The sequence below is a fragment of the Ranitomeya variabilis genome, chromosome 3 (genome assembly GCF_051348905.1).
Source record: "Ranitomeya variabilis isolate aRanVar5 chromosome 3, aRanVar5.hap1, whole genome shotgun sequence".
Classification (NCBI taxonomy): Eukaryota; Metazoa; Chordata; class Amphibia; order Anura; family Dendrobatidae; genus Ranitomeya; species Ranitomeya variabilis.
Window position 1 is genome coordinate 499132728 of NC_135234.1, and position 25774 is coordinate 499158501.

A 25774-nucleotide genomic window follows, 5' to 3' on the forward strand; every position below is an offset into this window, starting at 1 on the left:
AACTTCAGTGCTGGACACAGACAGAAGAGGGCCCTTGTGCAAGAACAATATATGGGCCCCTCTATGTGCCTGGGATAAAAGCTTCTTTCTGCTTTGGAGGTATTAGTGGCCCCCTTACCTCTTGGGCCCTTGTGCAGCTGCACAGGTTGCACCAATGGTATGTCCAACCCTGGCTAACTTGGGGTTTTAAAGGGTAACTAAACATTTTTGTATTTTTATGATTTGTTGTATCCACTGTTTAGTAGCATTGATAAATGGGTGCCTGGGTTGTGACCCCATATCTACCATTCAAATCCAGAGGTAGAATAACAACCTATACAAGCCCTGTACAAAACCACAGATTTGCTTGCCGGCCCAGAAACATCTCTGCTTGCACTCGAAGATAAGCAGAGTTTCTGTTCCCAATGGGACTAGAAAATATCAAAATTTAAACTATAACGTATCATTACATTGCTAGAAAAGGAACATATTTTTGATAATTATGATTATGACCATAAAACACATACCCCCAAGCTTACCCAAAAACCCAAATTACTCCGCCCAGTTCTCCTGCAATTAATTTTGATACCCATAGAACTCTTTGGAGACAAGTTCAGTAATGTGCTGGCCTGAGATGATTTATACATAAACTGGAAATGTCCGAGTTAAAGTACACAGCTTGTCAAACCACAATCCATTCCAACTATGAACAGAATATAAAAGAGTAGCTTGACATTTCCATGTTCTGGACCTATAACTGAGGGGTGTATTTGGGGGAACTGAAGGGCAACAAGCCATTTTGCCTTGGCAAGCTCATTTAGGCCAGTTTCACACGTCCTGATATTTCCAGTACCGGGAAAAACGGTAGCGGAGATATCAGTGTCCGTGTGTGTACTACGTGTGGCACACATGTGGCAACTGTATGCCACCCGTGTGCCACATCAGTTCCACACGTACAGCCGCCAGAGAAGAAGCGCTACTGTAAGCGCTGTTCCCCGGAGGTGGATGCTGAGGAAGGCTCTCATCATTCTCCCCTGCTCTGCCAATAACTGGCGCAAGCAGAGGAAATTTATGAGCTATCCTAAAGTTAGAACGATGACAGCAGGTGGGGGCTTTTACTCCCATAATCTAACACCTGCTGCCGTTAATAACAATGACAGCAGGTGCAGATGATCGGGGTATTCCACAGCCGCTGCCTATGATCTAATGAAATAAATGAATGAAAAACCTGGTGTGGGTTCCCCCCTATTTTCTTGAACCAACCAGGCAAAACTCACAGCTGGGGGCTGCAACCCTCCGCTGTCAGATTCAGCAATGGTTATCAAGAATAGTGTTTTTTTTTTTAAATTACTTAAATAAATACCGTATTTTCCGGCGTATAAGACGACTGGGCGTATAAGACGACCCCCCAACTTTACCAGTTAAAATATAAAATCTTCTTAAAAGTCGGGGGTCTTCTTATACACCCTATGTCGTCTTATAGGGCCGGTGAATATGTGCCTTTTGGGGGGGGGGGGGGGGGAGTGATCCTGATGACGAGGGGGCGTCTCACAGGAAAGTGAGTATCCCCCATTACCTTATCGTAGCGGTGCAGCGTGGGGGTCTCAGTGCTGGGAGTGGCGGCGGCGGCTACTGTGCTCTGGTGCGGCGGCTGCTGTGCTCTGGTGCGGCGGCTCCTCTTCTGTGTGGGGCCTCTGTGCTGTGCGGTGGCGGTGGCGGCGGCATATCTTTATCCAGTTGGGGCTCCTCCGGCATCTCCTTAGCCCTGGAGGCCCCGCCGCAACTCCATGAGTGCAATGCAGCGGCCATTTTCCCGGAGGCAGCTCAATAGGTGCGATGCGGTGGCCTCCGGGAAAATGGCCGCTGCTCAGATTCAGATCTCGTCCCGAAATCTCGGGACACGAGATCTGAATCTGAGCAGCGGCCATTTTCCCGGAGGCCACCACATTGCACCGATGGAGTTGCGGCGGGGCCTCCAGGGCTAAGGAGATGCCGGAGGAGCCCCAACTGGATAAAGATACGCCGCTGCCGCCGCCACCTCACAGCACAGAGGCCCCACACAGAAGAGGAGCCGCCGCACCAGAACACAGCAGCCGCCGCCGCTCCCAGCACTGACACCCCCACGCTGCACCGCTAGGATAAGGTAATGGGGATTACTCACTTTCCTGTGAGACGCCCCCTCGTCATCAGGATCACTCCCCCTCCCCACCCACCATATACACCGGCGTACAAGTCGATTCCCGGCGTATAAGACGACCCCCGACTTTTAAGAAGATTTTCGGGGGTTAAAAAGTCGTCTTATACGCCGGAAAATACGGTAATTTAAAAAAACGGCGTGGGGTACCCACATTTTTGACACGCAGCCTTGCTAAAGCTCACAGCTGGGGACTGGTATTCTCACGCTGGTCAGGGGCTATTGATATCGGCCCCCCAGCCTAAAAAAGCAGCTCGCAGCTGCCCTGAAGAGGCACATCTATTAGATGTGCAAATTCTGGCACTTTGCCTGACTCTTCCCACTTGCCCTGTGGCAAGTGCGGTTCATATTTGTGGTGTTGATGTCACATCTAATGTCAGGTGACATCAAGCCCACGGCTTAGTAATGGAGAAGTGTCTATAAGACACCTAGCCATTACTAATCCTATAGTTATATGGTAAATAAAGACACAGCCCGAATAAAATCCTTTATTTGAAAAAATTACACAGACTTCTTTAATTTTCTAAATTAAACCATACTTACTGCAACACTGGACACCCTAGATTTCCTGTAATAAAAGTTAAATAAAAAAAACAACAATATACCATACCTGTCGGTCGTTGTGTCCCATAATGTAATCCATGTCTGGGGGCTAAATAGTTTTCAACCAGGATGGTGCAAAGATGCGACCGTCCCGGCTGGAAACCACTGGTGAATTAGCTGCTGAGAGCGCAGCATCATTGACCAGCGAGACATGAATTACAGCCTGGGACACAACGACGGACAGGTATGGTATTATTGGTTTTTTTTGTTTTTTTATTACAGGGGACCGAGGGTGTTGGGGATTAGGCATTGCAGTAAGTATGGTTTAATTTAGAATATTAAAGAAAGCTGTGTCATTTTTTTCAAATAAAGGATTTTATTCTAGCTGTGTCTTTATTTACCATATAACTAATAGATTAGTAATGGATAGGTGTCTTATAGACACTGCTCCATTACTAAGCCGTGGGCTTGATGTCACCTGACAATACAAAGGTGACATAAACCCCACAAATATGAACCCCACTTGCCACTGCTACAGGGCAAGTGGGAAGAGCCCCTGCTCTGGCAAAGTGCCAGAATTGGCACATCTAACAGATGTGCCTTTTCTGGGCCGCTGTGGGCTGCTGTTTTAAGGTTGGGGGGGGCTATATCAATGGCCCCTTACTAGCATGAAAATATCAGCCCCCAGTTGTGAGCTTTAGCAAGGCTGCTTGTCAAAAATGTGGTGGACCACACACTATTTTTTAAAAATATTTATTTAAATAATTTTAAAAAAATAGCGTGGGGACCTCTTTATTCTTGATAACCATCCTTGCTGAAGCTGAAAGCGGAGGGTTGCAGCCCCCAGCTGTGAGTTTTGTCTGGTTGGTTCAAGAAAATAGGGGGGAACCCACGTCTGGTTTTTCATTAATTTATTTTGTTAGATCGCAGCCACCGTGGCTGTGGAATACCCCGATCATCCGCTCCGGCTGTCACTGTTATTAGCAGCAGCAGGTGCCGGATGATGGGAGAAAAGTCCCAAAAGCCCACCACCTGCTGTCATTGTTCGGACTTTAAGAAAACTCATCATTCTCCTCTGCTTGCACCGATCGCCGTCAGAGCTGGGGAGAATGATGCCTCCTAGTCAACTGCTCTGTGTAGCCCCACCACCCACCACTGATTAGCAATTTTCTGTCAATGTAAAGTGTGCACATAAAGCTGACAAACAGTGGTCTGGGTTGGGTTATACAGGGCCCAGTATTCAGAGAACTGCTAGATTAAAGTGAAAGCATGCAGCCTAGTAAGTGATACATTACTGTAATCAGGGTATCTGTCCATACATCATGCTGCTCTCAAATTACATTGCAAAAACCTTCTGACTGGATCCTTTTAACAAGATAAAATAGTCCTGTCTAAATAAGCTTTAACTTTATATTTATTTTTCACTTTTGGACACATACACAAGAAAAAAAATTATAATTCTTAATCTACCAGTAAGTAAAAATATATTTCTTAAAAATCATCTGCCTCAGATGTACAGGAAGAATGTAGGAAAAGTTAATTTTGGTTGTTTTTTGCATGAGCACTCATTGGAATTAAATAGGCTATGGATCTGCTGACTGCGCATGGCTGAAAACCGTTTTTCTACATTCCTTCTAAAGGGTCCTGGCTGTTACTTTCTTGTATATTTCGGTTAAAGATGGTGGACTGGGATTATAAAATAACTGACCAGGTGAAAACAGAATATTATCTCAATGATTTGCCGGTAAATGTAATAAGTTATGTAAAGCACAGAAAGGCAGGAAAATATGGGACTGTATCATTGAATGATATGGAATTTACTGACTGCCTAAGAAAAATGTAAGAAAGTGGATGTTATATGAATTTTCTTAAACAGCGTTATATTATCATCAACTTTATTGGACAAAAACAGGAAATGCTGCATTTTATAAGGAAAATAAACAGAATATGTACTGTAACTTGTATTGTCAGTAGAAGAGTCTGAAATAATAAGGCAGCGGTTGAGGGCAGGGTGACATGGAGCATGACAAATGTGTGCCGTGATTGATGCAGTCTACGTCCTTCCCACCCTCGTCAAGTCATTTTCTCTCAAATGAGAGTACTATGGCCTAATTCCGCAAGTTATTTATACAGGTTGCACATCTCACACACAATATTTGGCTCTGTGAAAAGAAAATCTACTTTAGCTGCTGGTAAACTGTCAGGTGCTATTATTGGAAATGCGGCAGTGAAATCTCAAATCCCACCAGCGTGCGCTCTCAGATTTACCACTGCTATCCATGTAAATTAACAAAGACAAATGCTTCCAGCATCGCAAACTGTCTGAAAAATCAGTCTTCCCGGATCCTGCCTGAGGTCGAGATTACAAGCATAAAAACAGAAAATGCTTTAATCTTATTTTCGATGTAAGGTTTGTTTGGATAATACCTTTAAAGTACTGTTCATTCACTAGGAAAACGCCCAGGAGCTCACAGGGATGCTCCACTCCAAAATGCCTTGATGTCAGCAGCAAGAACACCCCCAGGCACATGGAGAAAACTCCCACCTACTTCATCCACTAATTATTGAAGCAGAAAGCAGCTTGTTAGAAGCAACAAAGTTGTAGAAAATGCTGTCATGTCATGCATTAAGTGTCCACGAGCAGAACTGCTCCTGGAAAGAGCAAGCCACGCTTACAGAGCAGTTACGCGCCTCTGGAACCTAGTGCTGTCTGGGAGCACATAGACAAAGAGGGTGACTAAGCAAGGATCAATTAACCAAGACGAGCAGTAAAGCCAATAACGAGTTAACATAGATAGAAAGGTTAGAGACTCATGCAGATGACTATCAATATCCTATAGAGATCAGATATATGTAGACAAATTCAGGATTGTCGCACAACGGTGCTAGACAGGATCTCACAAAACACCTAGTTTGGGAACGGTTGTGCGTCCGTCACAAAGCATTGATGACGCTCATATCTCAATAACTCACGGTTCACTAGGTACGACAATAACTTATTGTGCGTATTTATCATTATCTATTTTTGTAGCCTGGTGTTCTTTCTCATGGATATTATAAAACCCATGTTACTCTTCTAGCCAGATGTAAGATGGCGTGTAGAGGCGTCACAAGCTCTTTTAAGTCATAAGCCAACAGCGAGGCAAGCAGTCAGCACACTAGCTGCCAACACAGCAAATACGTCCGGACTTCAAGCAAGCAGCAAAATCAGCAAAATGTATTCCTATTTCATGCACTGTAAAAGAGGAAGGTGAGCGGCAGCTTCTAGCAACTGTGCTGTGTCCCAAGGGAAGGCTTCCTGAGCACTAATGGCCTGAAGACGTGGATGTGCACGAGTAGACCTTGTCAGGGTCGAAAGCAGCCGGATCAACCACAGCACAAGTCAGAGAACCTACAAGCAGGTGTATCGGAGGAAATAAAATCGAAATAGTTCTCCAATACATATGTACATGACTAAATATAGGTTTTACTTATACATTATGCAATATGCCAACTCCGGTCTCTCATAATGTTCAACTGTTAGCAAAGTTCAAACCAATAGAACATTGTCCATCTCTCCTGATCATTCCCACAAAACATCCCAAATTATGTGGCTTGGGACATCGATGAGTACCAACAGATAAACCCATGCTTGTCAACAACACCAGGCCGAAAAAGTGCAGCCTGTGTGGACTAAACATGCTACCATAGCCTGCAGTTTCTCCAGACTTATCTCCCATGGAGCAGATCTGGAACATCATTGTAGTGTGTCAATGGTAATCCTCGGCAGACTGTGGTAACCTCTTAGTGGCACTGCCACAAATATATTGTGGATAGTGCCAGAGGGCTACAATGAAAAAAACAGTATAGCCCTTACAACAATTATATATTTTTTCACTATTAGACTTGAATGAAACTGTATGAAAATAATACCTGTGTAGAGCTTACAAAACGCACTAACTAGACTACACATAGGAACCCAGAATCACAAGACATAACTCACTAATTGCTTAATACCAATGAAAAGTGACAAATCAAGCTTAAGGTTTAAGGGGTAAGATATCTCCTTGTTGAAAGCAACTTGCATATTAAGTCAAGCATAATGTCATAAAAAAAAAGTATGATAAATAACTTCAGATTCTTCTGATAAACCTCAGGGCTGCCTCCAGGAATTTCAGGGCCCCATTCTGGCAAAATTTTCGGGCACCCTTGAAACTCCACCACATCTCCGCCTCCACCACATGAACCTTCCACTGTCCCACTACCCATTCTGGGAAAAACTCAACTTCTGCACCACGTCATCACCAATCACGCATTAACAGTTTCCATTGAACACCATATCACATACTGTACATAGCCATCAGCTTTTGTTTTGGCCAAAAAGATTATTTAAGCCACCATCACGACAAAATCGATTTTTTTGGCAGAGCCCTACTCTACTCTGACCTATTAAATATTTGTTAAAATACCATTTTTTATTTTTTTTTTAGATTTATCTTTATTTATTCTTCTTTAAGGGAATGAGTAACATACATTTTTTAAACTGACTAGTAATACCACATACAATGGACAAATACCATCACAAAATGGCTGGACCACATATTACCACCACATGGAGAGTAATATAATTCTGATCAATAATAAAAAGAAAACACAATACTAGTATTACAATAAGTGCCATAATACAAAAAGGAGCTATGTACATAGTATACAGTGTATAGTGTCAGTGTACAGGTAATAGTGACTCGCCAATGACATTATACACAGGAGCTCTGTATATAGCGTATAGGTAATAAAGGGAACACCAGTGACATTATACACAGGAGCTCTGTATATACTATATAGCGTAAAGTGTAAGTGTGCAAGTAGCACACTGATTCACTAGTTACATCTTTAGTTGAAGATATTCATCTTCACTTTGCTTCTTAATCCTGTGCAGACCACCATCATTTCGTCCAGCCAGGACTCATGTCTGCAGAAAAGATCAGTTATCTAGAGCACATTCCCATTTTTTCCTCACCTTCTACACTACACCAGATAAAGAAAAAAAAAATAAACACTGTTGCCCTGCACAGTAACACGACCTCCACCCCCACTAAAAACAGTATCCTAAAGGGATATATGTACTTTATTAATAATTAGCACTAACTGTCACAATGTCTTACATTGTGGCACCTTCCTGAAATTACATCCCCCATCCTGCCCCCCATGTGTCTCCATTCTGGTCCTATCTATCTATCTATCTATCTATCTATCTATCTATCTATCTATCTATATATATATATCTCCATCCTGCCCCCCATACAGTCATGGCCAAAAGTATTCACACCCCTGCAATTCTGTCAGATAATACTCAGTTTCTTCCTGAAAATGATTGCAAACACAAATTCTTTGTTATTATCATCATTTATTTTGTCTTAAATGAAAATCACAAAAGAGAATGATGCAAAAAGCAAAACATTGATCATTTCACACAAAACTCCAAAAATGGGCCAGACAAAATTATTGACACTCTCAGCCTAATACTTGGTTGCACAACCTTTAGCCAAAATAACTGCGACCAACCGCTTCCGGTAACCATCAATGAGTTTCTTACAATGCTCTGCTGGAATTTTAGACCATTCTTCTTTGGCAAACTGCTCCAGGTCCCTGATATTTGAAGGGTGCCTTCTCCAAACTGCCATTTTTAGATCTCTCCACCGGTGTTCTATGGGATTCAGGTCTGGACTCATTGCTGGCAACCTTAGAAGTCTCCAGTGCTTTCTCTCAAACCATTTTCTAGTGCTTTTTGAAGTGTGTTTTGGGTCATTGTCCTGCTGGAAGACCCATGACCTTTGAGGGAGACCCAGCTTTCTCACACTGGGCCCTACATTATGCTGCAAAATTTGTTGGCAGTCCTCAGACTTCATAATGCCATGCCATGCACACGGTCAAGCAGTCCAGTGCCAGAGGCAGCAAAGCCACCCCAAAACATCAGGGAACCTCCGCCATGTTTGACTGTAGGGACCGTGTTCTTTTCTTTGAATGCCTTTTTTTTTCTCCTGTAAACTCTATGTTGATGCCTTTGCCCAAAAAGCTCTACTTTTGTCTCATCTGACCAGAGAACATTCTTCCAAAACGTTTTGGACTTTTTCAGGTAAATTTTGGCAAACTCCAGCCTCGTTTTTTTATGTCTTGGGGTAAGAAGTGGGGTCTTCCTGGGTCTCCTACCATACAGTCCCTTTTCATTCTGACGCCAATGGATAGTACGGGTTGACACTGATGTACCCTCGGACTGCAGGGCAGCTTGAACTTGTTTGGATGTTAGTCGAGGTTCTTTATCCAATATCCGCACAATCTTGCATGGAAATCTCTTGTCAATTTTTCTTTTCCGTCCACATCTAGGGAGGTTAGCCACAGTGCCATGGGCTTTAAACAGGAACATTCAGGTCTTTGGAGATGGACTTGTAGCCTTGAGATTGCTCATGCTTCCTCACAATTTGGTTTCTAAAATCCTCAGACAGTTCTTTGGTCTTCTTTATTTTCTCCATGCTCAATGTGGTAAACACAAGGACACAGGACAGAGGTTGAGTCAACTTTAATCCATGTCAACTGGCTGCAAGAGTGATTTAGTTATTGCCAACACCTGTTAGGTGCCACAGATAAGTTACAGGTGCTGTTAATTACACAAATTAGAGAAGCATCACATGATTTTTCGAACAGTGCCAATACTTTTGTCCACCCCCTTTTTTATGTTTGGTGTTGAATTATATCCAATTTGGCTTTCGAGCAATTATTTTTGTGTTTTTTCATTTAAGACAAATTAAATGAAGATAATAATACCAAAGAATTTGTGTTTGCAATCATTTTCAGGAAGAAACTGAGTATTATCTGACAGAATTGCAGGGGTGTGAATACTTTTGGCCATGACTGTATGTCTCCATCCTGCCTCATCCCCACGTCTCCATCTTTCCATCTTTCCCCTCTCACATTTCTCCATCCTACCCCTATATATGTCTCCCCCATGTTGCAGATTTCAGTACAAAAAAAAAAATAAATTCTCCCTGTCTGGCCGCAGTCCAGCGGCATCTTCTTCCTCAACCATTTGATTAGCGGACGCAGCGTTGCATGACAGTGACATCATAAGCCGGCGACAATTGCACAAACGATCGCTGGCAGCCTATGATTGACTGGTGGCTCCTATTGCAGTGCATTACCCTCAGTGACAAATTTACCTTTGTTTCTATAGAATATTAATAATAAACTAAATCGTTTGTAAAATGGATGGAGGGATGAGAATCTGCATTCATAGATATATCTATGCCAACTACTGCTAGGGGCATGGGGGGCCCACTCTCACACAGTGGCTCACTGGAGATTCACCGGTTCTGCCTAGGGGCCTGTCCGAGCTTGGGGCTCGATGTCTTCTATGAGTCTAAACATATATTTCTCTAATCATTACATAGAAACCCCCATGATTAACAAACATAAGACTATCAGCAATGCAGAAATAAAGACTTTCTCACAAGCACAATACTGATGGTTCTGCATCTCACTTAAATGTCTAAATGTATCTTTTTTCCACATTTCCCAGACCATGGATCCAAATGCACATCATCATGATGGCTGTATTAACAAGATGAGAAAATGCCTGCCAGAAAATGGATTGTCTTCCCTTTAATTACCGCAGTCTTTAGTCACCAAAATTAGACTAATTCCAGGCTGCAGATTTGTTAAGCATCTTACTCACATTGAGCTGGAGCACAGCACACCTGACGGTGCTTGCACGCTTAGCAGATCACGCATCCACGGCGAGTTCCGCGTTGTTACATTAACTCTACAGGAACGTTCCTGGGGAACAGTAGACCAGGATTTTGTATTGACATGGAAGTCAATAAATGACTACAGAGCAGTTCGGTGGACAGTTCTCTGCTCCTCACAGATATTGTCACGTGGAACTTTGACAAGTTCATGTAATCCTTGCGCCAACACAGGTCTCTCCTGAGTGAGAGCTCGAGTGGTCAGGTCATATATCCTGAAAATGCAAAATGCTTATGCGATATTCCAGCATTACAGCTGTTGGGTTATGGGTCACTATAAACAAGAAATCTATATTAAGGCCAGGGATAGACATGACACGTGCCAGGAGACAGGATATGATGCCGTAGGAGACATCACAGCCCACAGATAAAAACACTGTGTTCTAAATTTCTATACAATTTCAATGTAACGTAGCCATGATGAGGTGTCGGGGAAGAGGCAGGAGAAAGGCAAACCAGAACAAAGTGCAGCAGCATTTCTTAGGCCGATTTCACATTTGCATTTGTAGGAGCTGCGGACTTCCTCTGTGAAGCCCCGCCCTCGGCCGCACCTCCGCCTCTAGCTCCGCCTACTCCTGCATGCGGCCGGCATGCGGCCTGCGTATCTATCTTTAACATTAGGTACGCATGTCGTGCCGCTGTATGCTTCCACATGCGTCGTTTTGACGATGCAGCGACCAGCGTAGAACGCAGCTTGTAGCAATTTTTTTTTCTGCATCGTCAAAACGATGCATGCGGAAACATCCGCATACAGCCGCACGACCTGCGTACCTAATGTTAAAGATAGGTACGCAGGCCGCATGCAGAAGTAGGCGGAACTAGTGGTGGAGGTGCGGCCGAGGGCGGGGCTTCACGGAGGAAGTCCGCAGCTCCTACAAACGCTAGTGTGAAACTAGCCTTATCCAGACCATCAGCATGGTAGCAAAAGGCCGGTCATAACATTACTACAAGTAAAGTATTAGGGTGGAAATTAATTACTTCAATTGATGCATGATTTTTTTTTTTTCATTTAATGCTAACAACTTTGAGATAATTTTACACAATTTTAGGACAGGACATGATTGGCACATGCAGCACTTGAAGGCTTAATGTAGATGTCTGTGTATTCCAGTCCATGATGCATGGATTGGCCATGAGTCTCCTGACTTGAGCAGAAAGACTCAAACCATCAAACCCCTGGTCAGTAGGTGCATCCTGGTCAGTACTCGGATTGTGATATACAGAATTTTCTGAATTTGGTGTTACTCCAACATAGTGTGTTTTCATTTACAACTAGCAGGAACCAGCAGGGCTGAGTGTAGAAATGCTCACTTACTATGAAGTGAGGACCACTGGGCGGCACTCATAGCTATCTGCCTATGACACCCACAAGGGTTTGCTGCAGACCCCGGGTTGTTATGCAAACCCATCTGCAACCCACAGTAATATGACATGGGCTGGATTAGTGACGCGCTTCCAGCGCAATCATGTTAAATGCTACTGTCAGAGATTTACAGCAGCATTTAACATGTTAACAGAAGCGGGTGGATGACAATTCCATCCGCAACTGTTAAAAGGCACATGTCAGCTGTTGAAATCAGCTGACAAGTGCGGGAAAAGATGTGGGCTCAGTGCCGGAGCCCACATCAAAGGGGTGGACCCAACATGTGCCGTACATGTACGGTGCATATCACAAAGGGGCTTAAAATCAGGTTTGTATGTTAAAAAAAAAAAACTTTAACATATTTGGCAATATTTTTATATATCACACACAAATCTGTATTAAAAATAAAAACAGCAAATCAGGCAATTTTCATACTGACTACAAGGGCTTTTTTAGACTATCTTCCAGTTGTTTCAAGAAACAACATATGTACCATAGCCACAATATTCAGAACATAACCCTCTCTTTTGTAATGAAGTATCTAATGAGTGTGTGCAAAGATAATTGTGAATGGAGGGGGAAAAGGATCTGATGGGAGACATTGCTTATAGTGTATGGTGGATCCTGAGTTATCAGCTGTGTATAGAGGTGTTACCTGCGTGAGGGATCGGATCTGCAGTAGACGCTGCTTCACACACAGGAATTAGTTTGTTGGTTCAAAACAAACAGGGGGGGTATTAAGAGAAGTTCATAAACCATCAGGCATACAAAATATAGCTGCCTCTATCAGGTAAACAATGGTATCACAGAACAAAATTGAAAAATATCAAGTCCATATAACACATGGGCTCAGCCATTTGAGAGGAAAAGATCACATTTAGACTCCAGCAAGGTCTGAGCAGCACATGCAAGGCCTCCTCACTAGCCCCAGCTGCCTTAAATCAGACCATCCAAGAGCTGGACTGGAGGTACAGGACCAGCCGATGCCACCCAGCTCTTTCAGTAAAACCTGGACCCATAACCCAGGTTTATATAAACGCCTCTCAGCAGTAAGTGTCCTGGAGCCTGCTTCACTGGGTCCTACATCACCGAGACTTGGCATCTCGGAGGCACATATCTCCCATCCACGACCTGTCCAGAAGCCACCTACCACCTGCTAATAAAAAGCATACTGAAAGTCTGCTTGAAAGGACTTGAAAAATGAGTGTAAAAAGTCCCAGTGCCAGTGTGTAAATTGCAAGAACACTAACTTTGTTTTTTTAAATTTTAGCTCGTTTAGGGATTTATTATTATTATGTTTTTATTTTTTTTAAAATAACGATCGTAATCTAAAAAATGCTTTAATAAAAAAAAACATGTAACACACAAACCTGATTTAAACAATATGTCATTCCTGATGATCGCTCCATTTTAAAGGGAGCCTGACAGTTGATACATGCTGCCTGATCCACTGGCAGCAGTATTCAGACCATTGCTGCATGATCTTAGCCATTAACTCTCAAAACTATGCGGCGTTTCACAAAAACACAATTTAAAAGCGGCTTCTCCCACCTGCTGCCCTGGAGTGACAGTTCTCTCTCTATTCACACACGTAGGCAGAGACCTGTCAATCCAGGACAGCAGACGGAAAGATGCTGAGATCATACAGCCAGTGCCTGATACACGCTGCCCATGGGTTGAGTAGACTATCAGCCGTCAGGTTCTTTTTAAATCAAACCCAATTTAGAGAAATAACACTTTCTGTGCAAAACTCAAAACTCACTCCCATTGCTCAACATCTCACCCCACGTGACATAAACCTACCCTTTTTAGTAGCTGCCTTTTACAGAGGCGTTTTGTTGTACATTATACAATCATACCAGTTTACTGTGGAAATCAAGTATTCATGTATTAAAAAAAAAAAAAAAAGAATTTCAGCTTTGGACAAGAAACTAGAAAGATATTAAACCTACATTCTGATCTTAAGATATATCTTTAAACCATTCAGTATCAAGAAAGCTGCTACTTCTTCAGCTGTGAAATGACACAACTAGAGCAAGGTCATTTCTATTATACACAGGTTTACCCTCCACAAAGATGTGCATTCCGCTGATCTTTTTGTACTTCACTTTATAAAAAGCCATTGTAGATGTTAAACAGAGACTTGCATTCAAGGAAACAGAAGTAGTCTAGAGCGGTAATTATTGCAAAGGTCTAAAATGTGGAAATAACACATCATTGATCGGATCATCTGCACCACACTGTACACACATTTTGTCAGAGAGAAGAGGAGTGCTTTAGTATATAATAAAATCATTTTATACATGAGGAGTAAGCAAAGGAGAAGCGTCCATGCTCTTGAAGCAATGGTATCATGATACAGCAGTGTCCAAGATCACATTTATCCAGTAGGCTGCAGCTTATGAAAAAAATCCAACAAGATCCTTAACACCAGGGCCATTTTTCTCTCCCCTTTTTCCTCAGAGCCATAACTTTCTTATTTTTCAGTCAATATGGTCATGTGAGGGCTTGTTTTTTTGTGGGACGAGTTGCACTTTTGAACGACACCATTGGTTTTAACATGTACTGGAAAACGGGAAAAAAATTCCAAGTGCGGTGAAATTGCAAAAAAAGTGCAATTCCAGTTTGTTTTTTTTTAGCATGTTCACTAAACGTTAAAACTGACCGCCTGCCATTATGATTCACCAGGTCATTACACAGATACCAAACAAGTCTAGGTTCTTTTTTATTTAAGTGGTGAAAAAAAAAATAAATAAAATTGCTTACTAAAAATTATAATTATATATATATATATATATATATATATATATATATATATATATATATATATATATATACATACACACACATACACACATATACACACATATATACATATACACACAGCGCCATTTTCTGACACCTGTAGCGCCTCAATTTTTCGTGATCCGGGGCTGGGTGTGGGCTTATTTTTCGTGGGCCGAGCTGACGTTTTCATTGATACAACTTTGGTGCAGATACAGTGTTTTGATCGCCTGTTATTGTGTTTTACTGCAATATAGGGGTGACCAAAAAAGCTTACTTTTTGAATTTTTTTCCTCATTCCACCATTTAGCGATCAAGTAAATTTAGTTATTTTTTTATATTGCTAGATCAGGTGATTCTGAACGTGGCAATACCAAATATGTGCACATTTAAATTTTTTGTTTTATTTTGAATGGGGCGAAAGGGGGGGTGATTTTAACTTTTATATTTTTTTTAACATTTTTAAAACTTTTTTTTTTTTTAATAACTTTTTGCATGCTTCAATAGTCTCCATGGGAGACTAGAAGCTGCAGTACTTTGATCGCCACTGCTACACACAGGCGATGATCAGATCGCTTATGTGTAGCTGAAATGCTCAGCTGATCAGCTGTAATGTGCCGGAAAGGTGCGGGCTCAGCGCCATAATCAGACGTGTGTATTATCACGGCACTTGACGGAAAGGGGTTAAACATTGGGGAACTGTCAAAGTGAACAATTCCCCATCTATCCCATTGGTTTTTGTACAACCCATTTGGTCTGGACAGCATGTGACTGCTGCAGCAAATTACTGGCCACGTAAGTGATGAATTGGGGATTGGTCGCAGCAGTTGCATGTCAGTCTAGATTGAATAGGATATGAAGGGACCAGCAGAAAACCTTGACAGTACTAAAATGGGCATGATGGGGGATTGATACGGCAAGTAATATTTATTGTATAGCATTCTCTATCTTTCTAGACCTAATAATCTGGTACCACCAATCTGTTATACAAGTGTAATAGCAAGGTAGAGCAGTAGTTAAAATAAAAAATAACTTTTAATTCAATCCATTAAAAAAGCCCTCAGGCTCAAAAAACACACAAATAAATATCAAGAAAACATAACCCACAATGTGCAAATACTGCAAAAAAGCTCCAACGAGCGCTGCAAAAACTCTGGAATGGTGAACAACCAAACACCTTTCCCCATGGAAGCTCAAACCATGAAAGACAATATCTTCAGGTATTTTTCTACTTTCCACAGCCTGCGTTCACCATGAGCTTTACAAGCAGACCCGAAAAGTAACCATTAGCGATTAATACTTAAAAAAGGAACGATCTCACCCAAGATGTGCGTTCTTTGCTTCACAGCATGTAGTGGGATGCCGATGCCCGTATATATGAGGAGGCCCTCTACGTGCCCATTCAAAGCCTCATTCCTCCGGGTTTCATCCCGACAGCAATCATAGCCTCCATTATTATGAATTCTCCCGACGCACGGCGTTTTCATGCATGTGGCGCCCTATTTAAAAGGTATGGGGTCGGGCGCGGGCTGATATTCCCTCCTGAGTGTCGCTGGATGGACGGCACATACCTTATTTTATGAAGTGGCCTCTCCCCTGATGATCGGGCCACAGGAAACGCGTCGGGAGAATTCATAATAAGGGAGGCTATGATTGCTGTCGGGATGAAACCCAGAGGAATGAGGCTTTGAGTGGGCACGTAGAGGGCCTCCTCATATATACGGGCATCGGCATCCCACTACATGCTGTGAAGCAAAGAACGCACATCTTGGGTGAGATCGTTCCTTTTTTAAGTATTAATCGCTAATGGTTACTTTTCGGGCCTGCTTGTAAAGCTCATGGTGAACGCAGGCTGTGGAAAGTAGAAAAATGCCTGAAGATATTGTCTTTCATGGTTTGAGCTTCCATGGGGAAAGGTGTTTGGTTGTTCACCATTCCAGAGTTTTTGCAGCGCTCGTTGGAGGTTTTTTGCAGTATTTGCACATTGTGGGTTATGTTTTCTTGATATTTATTTGTGTGTTTTTTGAGCCTGAGGGCTTTTTGAATGGATTGAATTAAAAGTTATTTTTTATTTTAACTACTGCTCTACCTTACACATTCTCTATCTTTATTTTTTTTCATTTAGTGGCTGAACAACCCCTTTAGCATGACATGGCCCATTAAAAATCGGCAAAATTTGGTTTCTTAGCCAAATCGTAACCCACAAAAGTACCATAGAGAAGTGTTTCCTAACTCCAGTCCTCAAGAACCACCAACAGGTCATGTTTTCAGGATTTCCTCAGTATTGCAGTGACTGGAATTATTGCTTGTCCATGTCCAGGTGATGCATTGGACAGCTGGGCAATACTAAGTAAATCCTGAAAACGTGACCTGTTGGTTGCTCTTGAGGACCGAAGTTGGGGAACACTGCCATGGAGTATGGAAGGATCCAAAGAATATATACTGTATATGCTAGGAGAACAACTCTATGATACACAGTTATGACTAAGAACCAGGGAGTTCATAGGTTTGAAATGTGTAATAATTCCCATGTCTTATAGACCTTTTGCCTTTTATAGAATATACACGGATAAAGAGGGTTTTTTTGTTTTGTTTTGTTTTTTCAACAATTTTTGAATAAACATTCTTTTCATCCATTCACATGTGCTGGATCCCCAACTACCTTGATACATGAATCACAATACACGTAGAAAATTAGGATTTCTGCTTACTACACGCTAGTAAAAAAGAGTAAGAAATGAAAAGGTCTTGTGTTTGTATTCCCTGTCGACTACTGGGTTGTACTGGAGGCACCCCGCCATAAATATACGTGGCCACTCCAGCCCCACTCACAGATAGTATCTTACTCATTGTTGCAAAAAGTATTCTGCTCTAGAGACAGAAGAGCCTTTGTTAGATGTCCAGAAACCTTTACTGCCTGGTTTGGTTCCCTGAACCATGACTGCACTTCAGCACAATGACTTTTCTGAGACAGCTGGAAGACCACGCACAGGTGAAAGCAGAGTCCCTGGTATCACTGAAGTTTCCTTTGAGGATGAAGGGGAGCTGCCGAGTTCAACCGTCCCCCTGTAAATACCTGCTGAATACGTGTGAAGATAAGGCATGGATTGCATTACCTGAGTCCCACAGCATGAAGAGTTCTTCTATTGCCCACGGAAAAAGGAAACAATTGACAGTCAGACCAAGGCAACAGCCTCAGCGGCAACATGTGAGACAGTCATTTATTAGCAAAGGAGAGAAAGCAAAAATAAACCCAGCTTCGCTTTCCTCCCTGTCTACTGTAATGAAAGACTTTTGAGTTTATTTCCTGCCAGATCCAATCATTTCTTTTGTTACGTTTTCCTGCTGGTAATTGAGTTGTGTTGGGGCCGCCAGAAAAATAGAAGCAACTGGTCATTGGGGTTTTAACTGGGAGCTGGACAATGAAGGCTGTTCTGTGCATCACAATACCGCTCCCACTTCCCACTCCACACACAAACATCATTCTATACCTTTTCTTTTTTTTAATTGATGTCTAGCACGAGACGCTTCCACCATCATGGGGATATCTTCAATAACTGAAGGTGCTTATATGAGAAAAAAGTGCAGTTTGGCCCTCAATGGATTCCTGACTTTGATCGCTTCAATATTACTAAAGAATAGAACTACCAAAGAAATCAATTGTACATCACAGAACATTATAAACACTAGATCTCTAGAGGTCTTTCATGATCAATTGTCAGAAGACAGGGCAACTGACCACCATTTTCTGTACGATGCTAGCTACAGCTAGGAGGAATTTGAATGAAGCTGTGTAGAGCATGCTCTGTCACTCTATTCAAGGTCTATAGCACTGCTAGAAATCTGGGCTATGTGATTCCTGACTAGTGTGCAGCACACTTCTGGACCAAGACGGAGAGTGGGTCATTTCCCAAAAATAACAATTCTAGTTTTGAGTTTGATTACTTTTTAATTCTTGTACAACAAAGTTGTTGGCATGGCATTTACGGAAGTATGACTCCATTTTGGGGGGTGGTCATACACACATTATTACTTGTACGAGGGGGCACAGTAGTGCCAACTATCGAAGAAAACAGCAGCACAAGCAGAAGATTATACTGCCATACCATTCTCCGCCATCCTTCATCTAGTTATTATATACCTATATAAAATGTTAACAAATATAATTTTTTTCACATTGCATTCATTGTTTTATTTAGTACAGTACAGTAAAATATGCCTCAAAATACAATAAACGTCAAGTGACATCATGAATGTGAGATGTTAGGAGAACATTTAAGAACTAAAGAGTTGTTAGCAATAACTGCAATTAGCCAGGAGGAATAAATCAGTCCATCAGATAACCAAGGGGTGAAAAGGAATGTAAATGTCACAGGTTTAAGGCCACAGAGAGGAGCCCAAAGACCGCAGTGTCTGATTTCTCCTACTCCTGCACTGATTAGAAGCACTTAACCTTCATATTAAATGGTGCAGGTTTCAATTTGCAGTGTAGTGATTAATCTGCTGAGTTCAGAGCTCCTAGATTTCCTGCATTAAGGCTCTCAGCTGTGCACTGTTAGCCACACCCTTTTCCTACAGATTCTGGGCCCTGGCTAGCACTCATTGTCTAAGATAGCTTTTGCTGCATGATTGGAGGTTGATGGTTGGTGGCGGCCCTGTTGTGAGGCACGTGTGACAAAGGTGGTCGTGTATCCACCCCACCAAAATAAACCAACAAAAAGAGAAAAACTTGTAAATGTGGGCATGTTGGCCATCCTAAACATCCCATGTCAGGCAAGATACAAGCAACAGGATTTGCATGGGGCATTATTCACTGGGGGAATGACTGTCCCTGCAGTGTATTCTTTGTTTGTACATTTGCTGTAAGGAAAAGTTTCTGCCCCATACATGGGCCAAGTTCTCATATAATAAAAAAAAAAAGATGAGGGATAAGATGGAAGCTTATTTTAGCCAGAATCAGTATTAACAATGGTTTGTTTGCAAGCCAGTGTCACGTAACAGGTGACAATCTACCTCAATGAAAATCTCATACAAGCCATCAGTCTACAGATGCATCTGGCGGCACCGGGTATGGAAATATTTTACTATTTATCACTCAATATTACCATATCAAAGAAGCCAGGGCTGTTTGTCTTTTATGGCTTTTGTAAGTGAATTGTGTTTGAACTTGAAGCAATGCACCTGTGGATTCTATAATCCGGGACATACGCTGAGGATGTACACTGCAAGCTAACCAGAGATTAACCAAATCATTGTCCGTAGAGCTACAAGCACAACTTTAGCCTATAAATCAGCAATAAAATATTTCCCTTGGGTGCATGGGTTACTGAACCATGTATGAGAGCTTCAAAAGGAAACAGACTCAAGAAACAAGAGACACAAAAACCTAGTAAAACCACCATTATATGGAACAGAACATAAGAGGAAAAGCTTAACAGAAATTCTGGGGCTCTAGCTGACAATCTATAACCAAGTGTCAGTGTTGCAGTATTAAAGGTAGCCATGTGTTAAAAAAAGGTTCTCCCTCTGCAAATATACCTCTCATATGCAGGCACATACAGTGCCTTGTGAAAGTATTCAGCCCCCTGGAACTTTTCAACCTTTTCCCACATATCAAGCTTCAAACCGATACCAAATGTAAATTTTTGGTGAAGAATCAACAACAAGTGGAACACAATTGTGAAGTTGAACAAAATTTATTGGTTATTTAAAATTGTTGTGGAAATTCAAAAACTGAAAAGTGCGGCATGCAACATTATTCGGCCCCTTTAACTTAATACTTTGTTGCGCCAACTTTTGCTGTGATTACTGCTGCAAGTCGCTTGGGGTATGTCTCATCAGTTTTGTACATCGAGAGACTGAAATTCTTGCCCATTCTTCCTTGGCAAACAGCTCGAGCTCAGTGACGTTTGATGGAAATCGTTTGTGAACAGCAGTTTTCAGCTCTTTCCACCGATTCTCGATTGGATTGAGGACTGGATTTGATTGGCCATTCTAACATCTGGATATGTTTATTTGTGAACCATTCCATTGTAGATTTTGCTTTATGTTTGGGATCATTGTCTTGCTGGAAGACAAATCTCCGTCTCAGTCTCAGGTCTTTTGCAGACTCCAACAGGTTTTCTTCAAGAATGGTCCTGTATTTGGCTCCATCCATCTTCCCATCAATTTTAACCATCGTCCCTTTCCATGCTGAAGAAAAGCAGGCCCAAACCATGAAGCTGCCACCACCATGTTTGACAGTGGGGATGATGTGTTCAAAGTGATGAGCTGTGTTGCCTTTACACCAAACATATCGTTTGGCATTGTTGCCAAAAAGTTCGATTTTGGTTTCATCTGACCAGAGCACCTTCTTCCACATGTTTGGTGCGTCACCCAGGTGGCTTGTTGCAAACTTTAAACAACACTTTTTATAGATATCTTTGAGAAATATCTTTCTTCTTGCCACTCTTCCATAAGTGGGGCAATGCATATGAGCCTGCATATGAGAGGTACATTTGCAGAGGGAGAACCTTTTTTTAACACATGGCTACCTTTAATACTGCAACACTGACACTTGATTATAGACTGTCAGCTAGAGCCCCAGAATTTCTGTTAAGCTTTTCCTCTTATGTTCTGTTCCATATAATTGTAGCTTTACTTGAATCACTTTTTAAGTCTTTCGGGCTGCCATATTGTGGTCAGAGCATAGCCAGCGGAATACTAAGGATACAATGCACATCCTTGATCACCCCTCACTAGCCCACAGCTCATTCACACACACTCCTATATTACTGGCCTAGGTCCTGGTTGGAAGACACTGTTGTGTTTATAAAACTAGTCTAAAATTTGTGCAGTGTATGACTAATTGTTGTCCTATGGACAGACTGTCCCACCTCAGCTGTAGATCTCTGCAGTTCATCCTGAGTGATCATGAGCCTCTTTGGCTGCATCTCTGATCAGTCTTCTCCTTGTTTGAGATGAAAGTTTAGAGGGACGGCCGGGTCTTGGTAGATTTGCAGTGGTATGATACTCCTTCCATTTCAATATGATCGCTTGCACAGTGCTCCTTGGGATGTTTAAAGTTTTGGAAATCATTTTGTATCCAAATCCAGCTTTAAACTTCTCCACAACAGTATCACGAACCTGCCTGTTGTGTTCCTTGGTCTTCATGATGCTCTCTGTGCTTCAAACAGAACCCTGAGACTATCACAGAGCAGGTGCATTTATACAGAGACTTGATTACACACAGGTGGATTATATTTATCATCATTAGGCATTTAGGACAACATTGGATCATTCAGAGATCCACAATGAACTTCTGGAGTGAGTTTACTGCACTGAAAGTAAAGGGGCCGAATAATATTGCACTCCCCACTTTTCAGTTTTTGAATTTCCACAAAAATGTAAAATGACCAATACATTTTGTTCAACTTCACAATTGTGTTCCACTTGTTGTTGATTCTTCACCAAAAATTTACATTTGGTATCTTTATGTTTGAAGCATATGTGGGAAAAGGTTGAAAAGTTCCAGGGGGCTGAATACTTTCGCAAGGAACTGTATATTGCTCCTCATCATATTATACACATGGTAAAAAGCCAATCAAGGCAAATCCTCAGCCATGGTCTCCAATATCGGAACATTGGGGGGAGGGTTAGAAAATAATAGAAGTGATAGGTTTGATTTCCCTGAATAACCCTTAAAATTTTAGACTAGTTTTATAAACGCAACAGTGTCTTCCAACCAGAACCTAGTCCAGTAATATAGGTGTGTGTGAATGAGCTGTGGGTTAGTGAGGGATGATCAGGGATGTGCATTCTATCCTTAGTATTCCGCTGGCTATGCTCTGGCCACAATATGGCAGCCCAAAAGACTTTAAGTGATACAGTTCTCCGGGTATCATCTATCTATGACACTAAAGATACCCCGAAGGCGTTGAGAGCTGTGTGCTATACTTTGTCACTGTCAAAGACTTGGTAGAGTGGCAGGGAGCGTGTGTGAACCATCATCACACTATACAAATCCATTGACTATAGTCCTGCGGTAAGGGAAGAACAGGAATTGCCCCATTCCGACGATTGTTGGGGTCCCCAGCCAAGGGACACACAATAGTCTACCAATTATAACCTATAAGGAGGATCATTTGTTAAGGCTAAGTTCACACGTCTAGCAGTCATCCGTTTGAACGGATCCAGCAGTAATCCGTTGACAAAAAAAAGAGGAGCAGACAATTTTTTTCCAGGCCTGAAGAAAAAAAAAAAAAAAGGATTTCAACTAGATCAGTTTTTTTTTTTTTTTTTTTAAACATTGAACAAAAAAATGGATCCTTTTCAAGTGGGAGAACAACTAAGGGCAATTTAATAGATCCGTTTTTGTAGACTTCAACGTTAAAAAAATGGATGCAGTTGAAATTAATATAAAAAAGTTATGTCTGCACAAATTTTTGTCAACTGATTGCTGCTAGATCTGTTTCAACGGATGATTACTGAGCATGTGAACTTCGCCTTAGGCTGGAATACCCCTTTAATTCAGTGCACTGCTTTCCAGTCTAAGAAATAAAGGCTGAGCTGTGACAGGTTACCAAGGTCAATTGTTTTCTGAGACAGTTTTGATAAGGTCTCAACATGCAATGCTTTTTTCTTTATCATCATGTCACTCAGTAGACATTGAAAGGTTAAATAGATCAGCAAGAATATTGAAGTAAAAATTATCAGATTTTCATCCCAGAATATTGATCACCAATGATTTCTAAAAGTTTACATAACAATAATGTAATTAAATATAGCAGAATTCATCTTACTTTATTTTAAAAAAAAAAAAAAGAAGCCTGATATTTTTAACAAAAATATAGCTTCATTTTTCTTTTTACAGAAGTAAATCAGAAACTGTTAACCTACTATGAAAGTGATTCCTGACCTCCAGGTAATGAAAATAAAACCCACAGTATCATTTTCCTGACGAGAATGGATAACTGCATCCTACCCTGACTATGAGGAAGCCAGGCGTGACGGGCACTGAAGACTACCGCGACAGCCACTTATCTTTCATATCCAGTCTAGCACCGGACTGCATTATGGCTGCACTGTCATCATCTGTGTCAATGTCCATTTAATATAGTGCATCCTGGATAGAGGGAGGATTGAAGCTCTATATCTGTAGCTGCCTTATAATATTAACACTTTGTTGTATGGAATGGGTCACAATGATGTACAGTATTCAATGATAAGTCAAAGGCACAAGTTTGCTAAATAATGAAGGAAGGGGCCAAGGCTTAAAGATCAGCGCAGAAACCAGAGGATAAATAACACCCATGCTCATAAGTATGCAGAGCACAAATAATATTGCCAAATCTAACTATAAATTCATATAGTCAAGCAATGAGTAAAAAAAAAAAAAAAACACTAGTTGGATAAGTACATATCAAACAATATCATCATTAAATGTCCATAATAATAATGCTATAATGCTCCCACTCAGACTTGAGACAATGATTAGTAAATTAATGGATGACTTTTCCCTTACATAACAGTACACTAAAGCCAGCCATAAACATTAGATGGCTGTCCATGAAACAATGCAGACAGCCATCTCTCCCATACATACGAGTATTTGTCCGGCCAAGCGATCCAGAGTTCGTCACTTGTCGGACAGCAGTTTATACCCAGGACATCTCTCCCGACCACCTGCATACACTTTTGACTGTCGGCTGAATCCATCAATATCGGTGGGTTTGGCTGACATGAGTAATATGTAAAGGTTTCTCCCACAGTGTACATACAGCTCTGGCAAAAATGAAGAGACCACCACATCAAAACCCTGTCATGGCCAGCCCAATCTCCAGACCTGAACCCCATTGAAAACCTCTGGAATGTAATCAAGAGGATGATGGATAGTCACAAGCCATCAAACAAAGAACTGCTTACATTTTTGCACAAGAAGCAGTGTGAAAGACTGGTGGAAAGCATGCCAAGACGCATGAAAGCTGTGAATAAAAATCATGGTTATTCCACAAAATATTGATTTCTGAACTCTTCCTGAGTTAAAACATTAGTATTGTTGTTTCTAAATGATTAGGAACTTGTTTTCTTTGCATTATTTGAGGTCTGAAAGCAGAGTTTTAATTTTGACCATTTTTCTTTGTGAGAAAAAAATTTACAAAATTTATTACTAGGAAATTCAGAGACACATTGTTCTTTTTGTCTATAAACTTCTGACAATTTACATTTTACTCAAAAATATACATATAAAGAGAAAAATCAGACAAACTGAACATTTTGCAGTGGTCTCTTAATTTTTGCCAGAGTTGTATATCATATCATGTATTAATGCGGTTATGCAGGAAATCAGAATACAAAACCTTTAAGAGATGCCTTGGGTATCAGTATGAAATTGTAGTTATATAGAGTTGGTCTCTGTCATGTTGTGCCATGATCCGAATTATACTATGAAGCTATACTCTAGGAAAACTGCCTTCACAGAACAGCTGCAGTCCATAGCGCCCAACTAAGCAGTGTATGGAGCCACAAGGTACTTCCCTGCCATACAGCCTCCTGTATACGGCTCTACTGTTTGCATTAGGCCAAAGAACTTGCTAAAGGCTACAGTGGAACTAGTGGTGGTTTCTTTAATCCTCCAATATGCAAAATAATATATTTAAAATTGTTCTGAAACTCAGAAAAGATCACAGGATTGAACTAAGGAATTTTGTTTTTCCTATCTGGTACAGAAACAGAAAAAGAATTCATGCAGGAAATGGATCGGTCACAAACATACACAGTGTCCAACTGAATATAATGGGGCACATCATGTTTTTTAAAATGTGATTTTTACAGGATGAAGTAGGGCATAATATATACATATATTTTTTCAGGGGCAAAGTGGTCTAAAGAGCACCCCCATCACACGATGAAGCACAAAAAGTTGCACTGTATCTCAAGAAGTACTAAACAGAGGCTGGACAGATCTGTCGGAGATGGTTTAGTTGGACACGATGACTTTGGAGTTCCCTTCCAAATTTAACATTCTATGAAATTATATTAAGATTTAGCAAAGTGATTACACAATTAAAAAAAAAAAAAAGTGATTAAACATTGTAACCATTTCTAAAGATATTTCAATCATTTCTATCTGGCCCCCACTGCAAGTAAATGTTT

At 41.3% G+C, this 25774-nt stretch overlaps 1 protein-coding gene and 1 long non-coding RNA gene across 8 annotated transcripts in view; one reads left to right on the forward strand and one right to left on the reverse strand.

Annotated features, from left to right (window-relative positions):
* Positions 1-25509, forward strand: part of LOC143818341 (uncharacterized) — a 39029-nt gene extending 13520 nt beyond the window's left edge. The window contains exons 2-3 of the long non-coding RNA XR_013224478.1: positions 23493-23543; positions 25492-25509. This is a non-coding gene — a long non-coding RNA (uncharacterized LOC143818341). The remainder of the gene's footprint in view (positions 1-23492; positions 23544-25491) is intronic.
* MSI2 (musashi RNA binding protein 2) overlaps positions 1-25774 on the reverse strand; it is an 894813-nt gene that overhangs the window by 504004 nt on the left and 365035 nt on the right. The window lies entirely within an intron of this gene.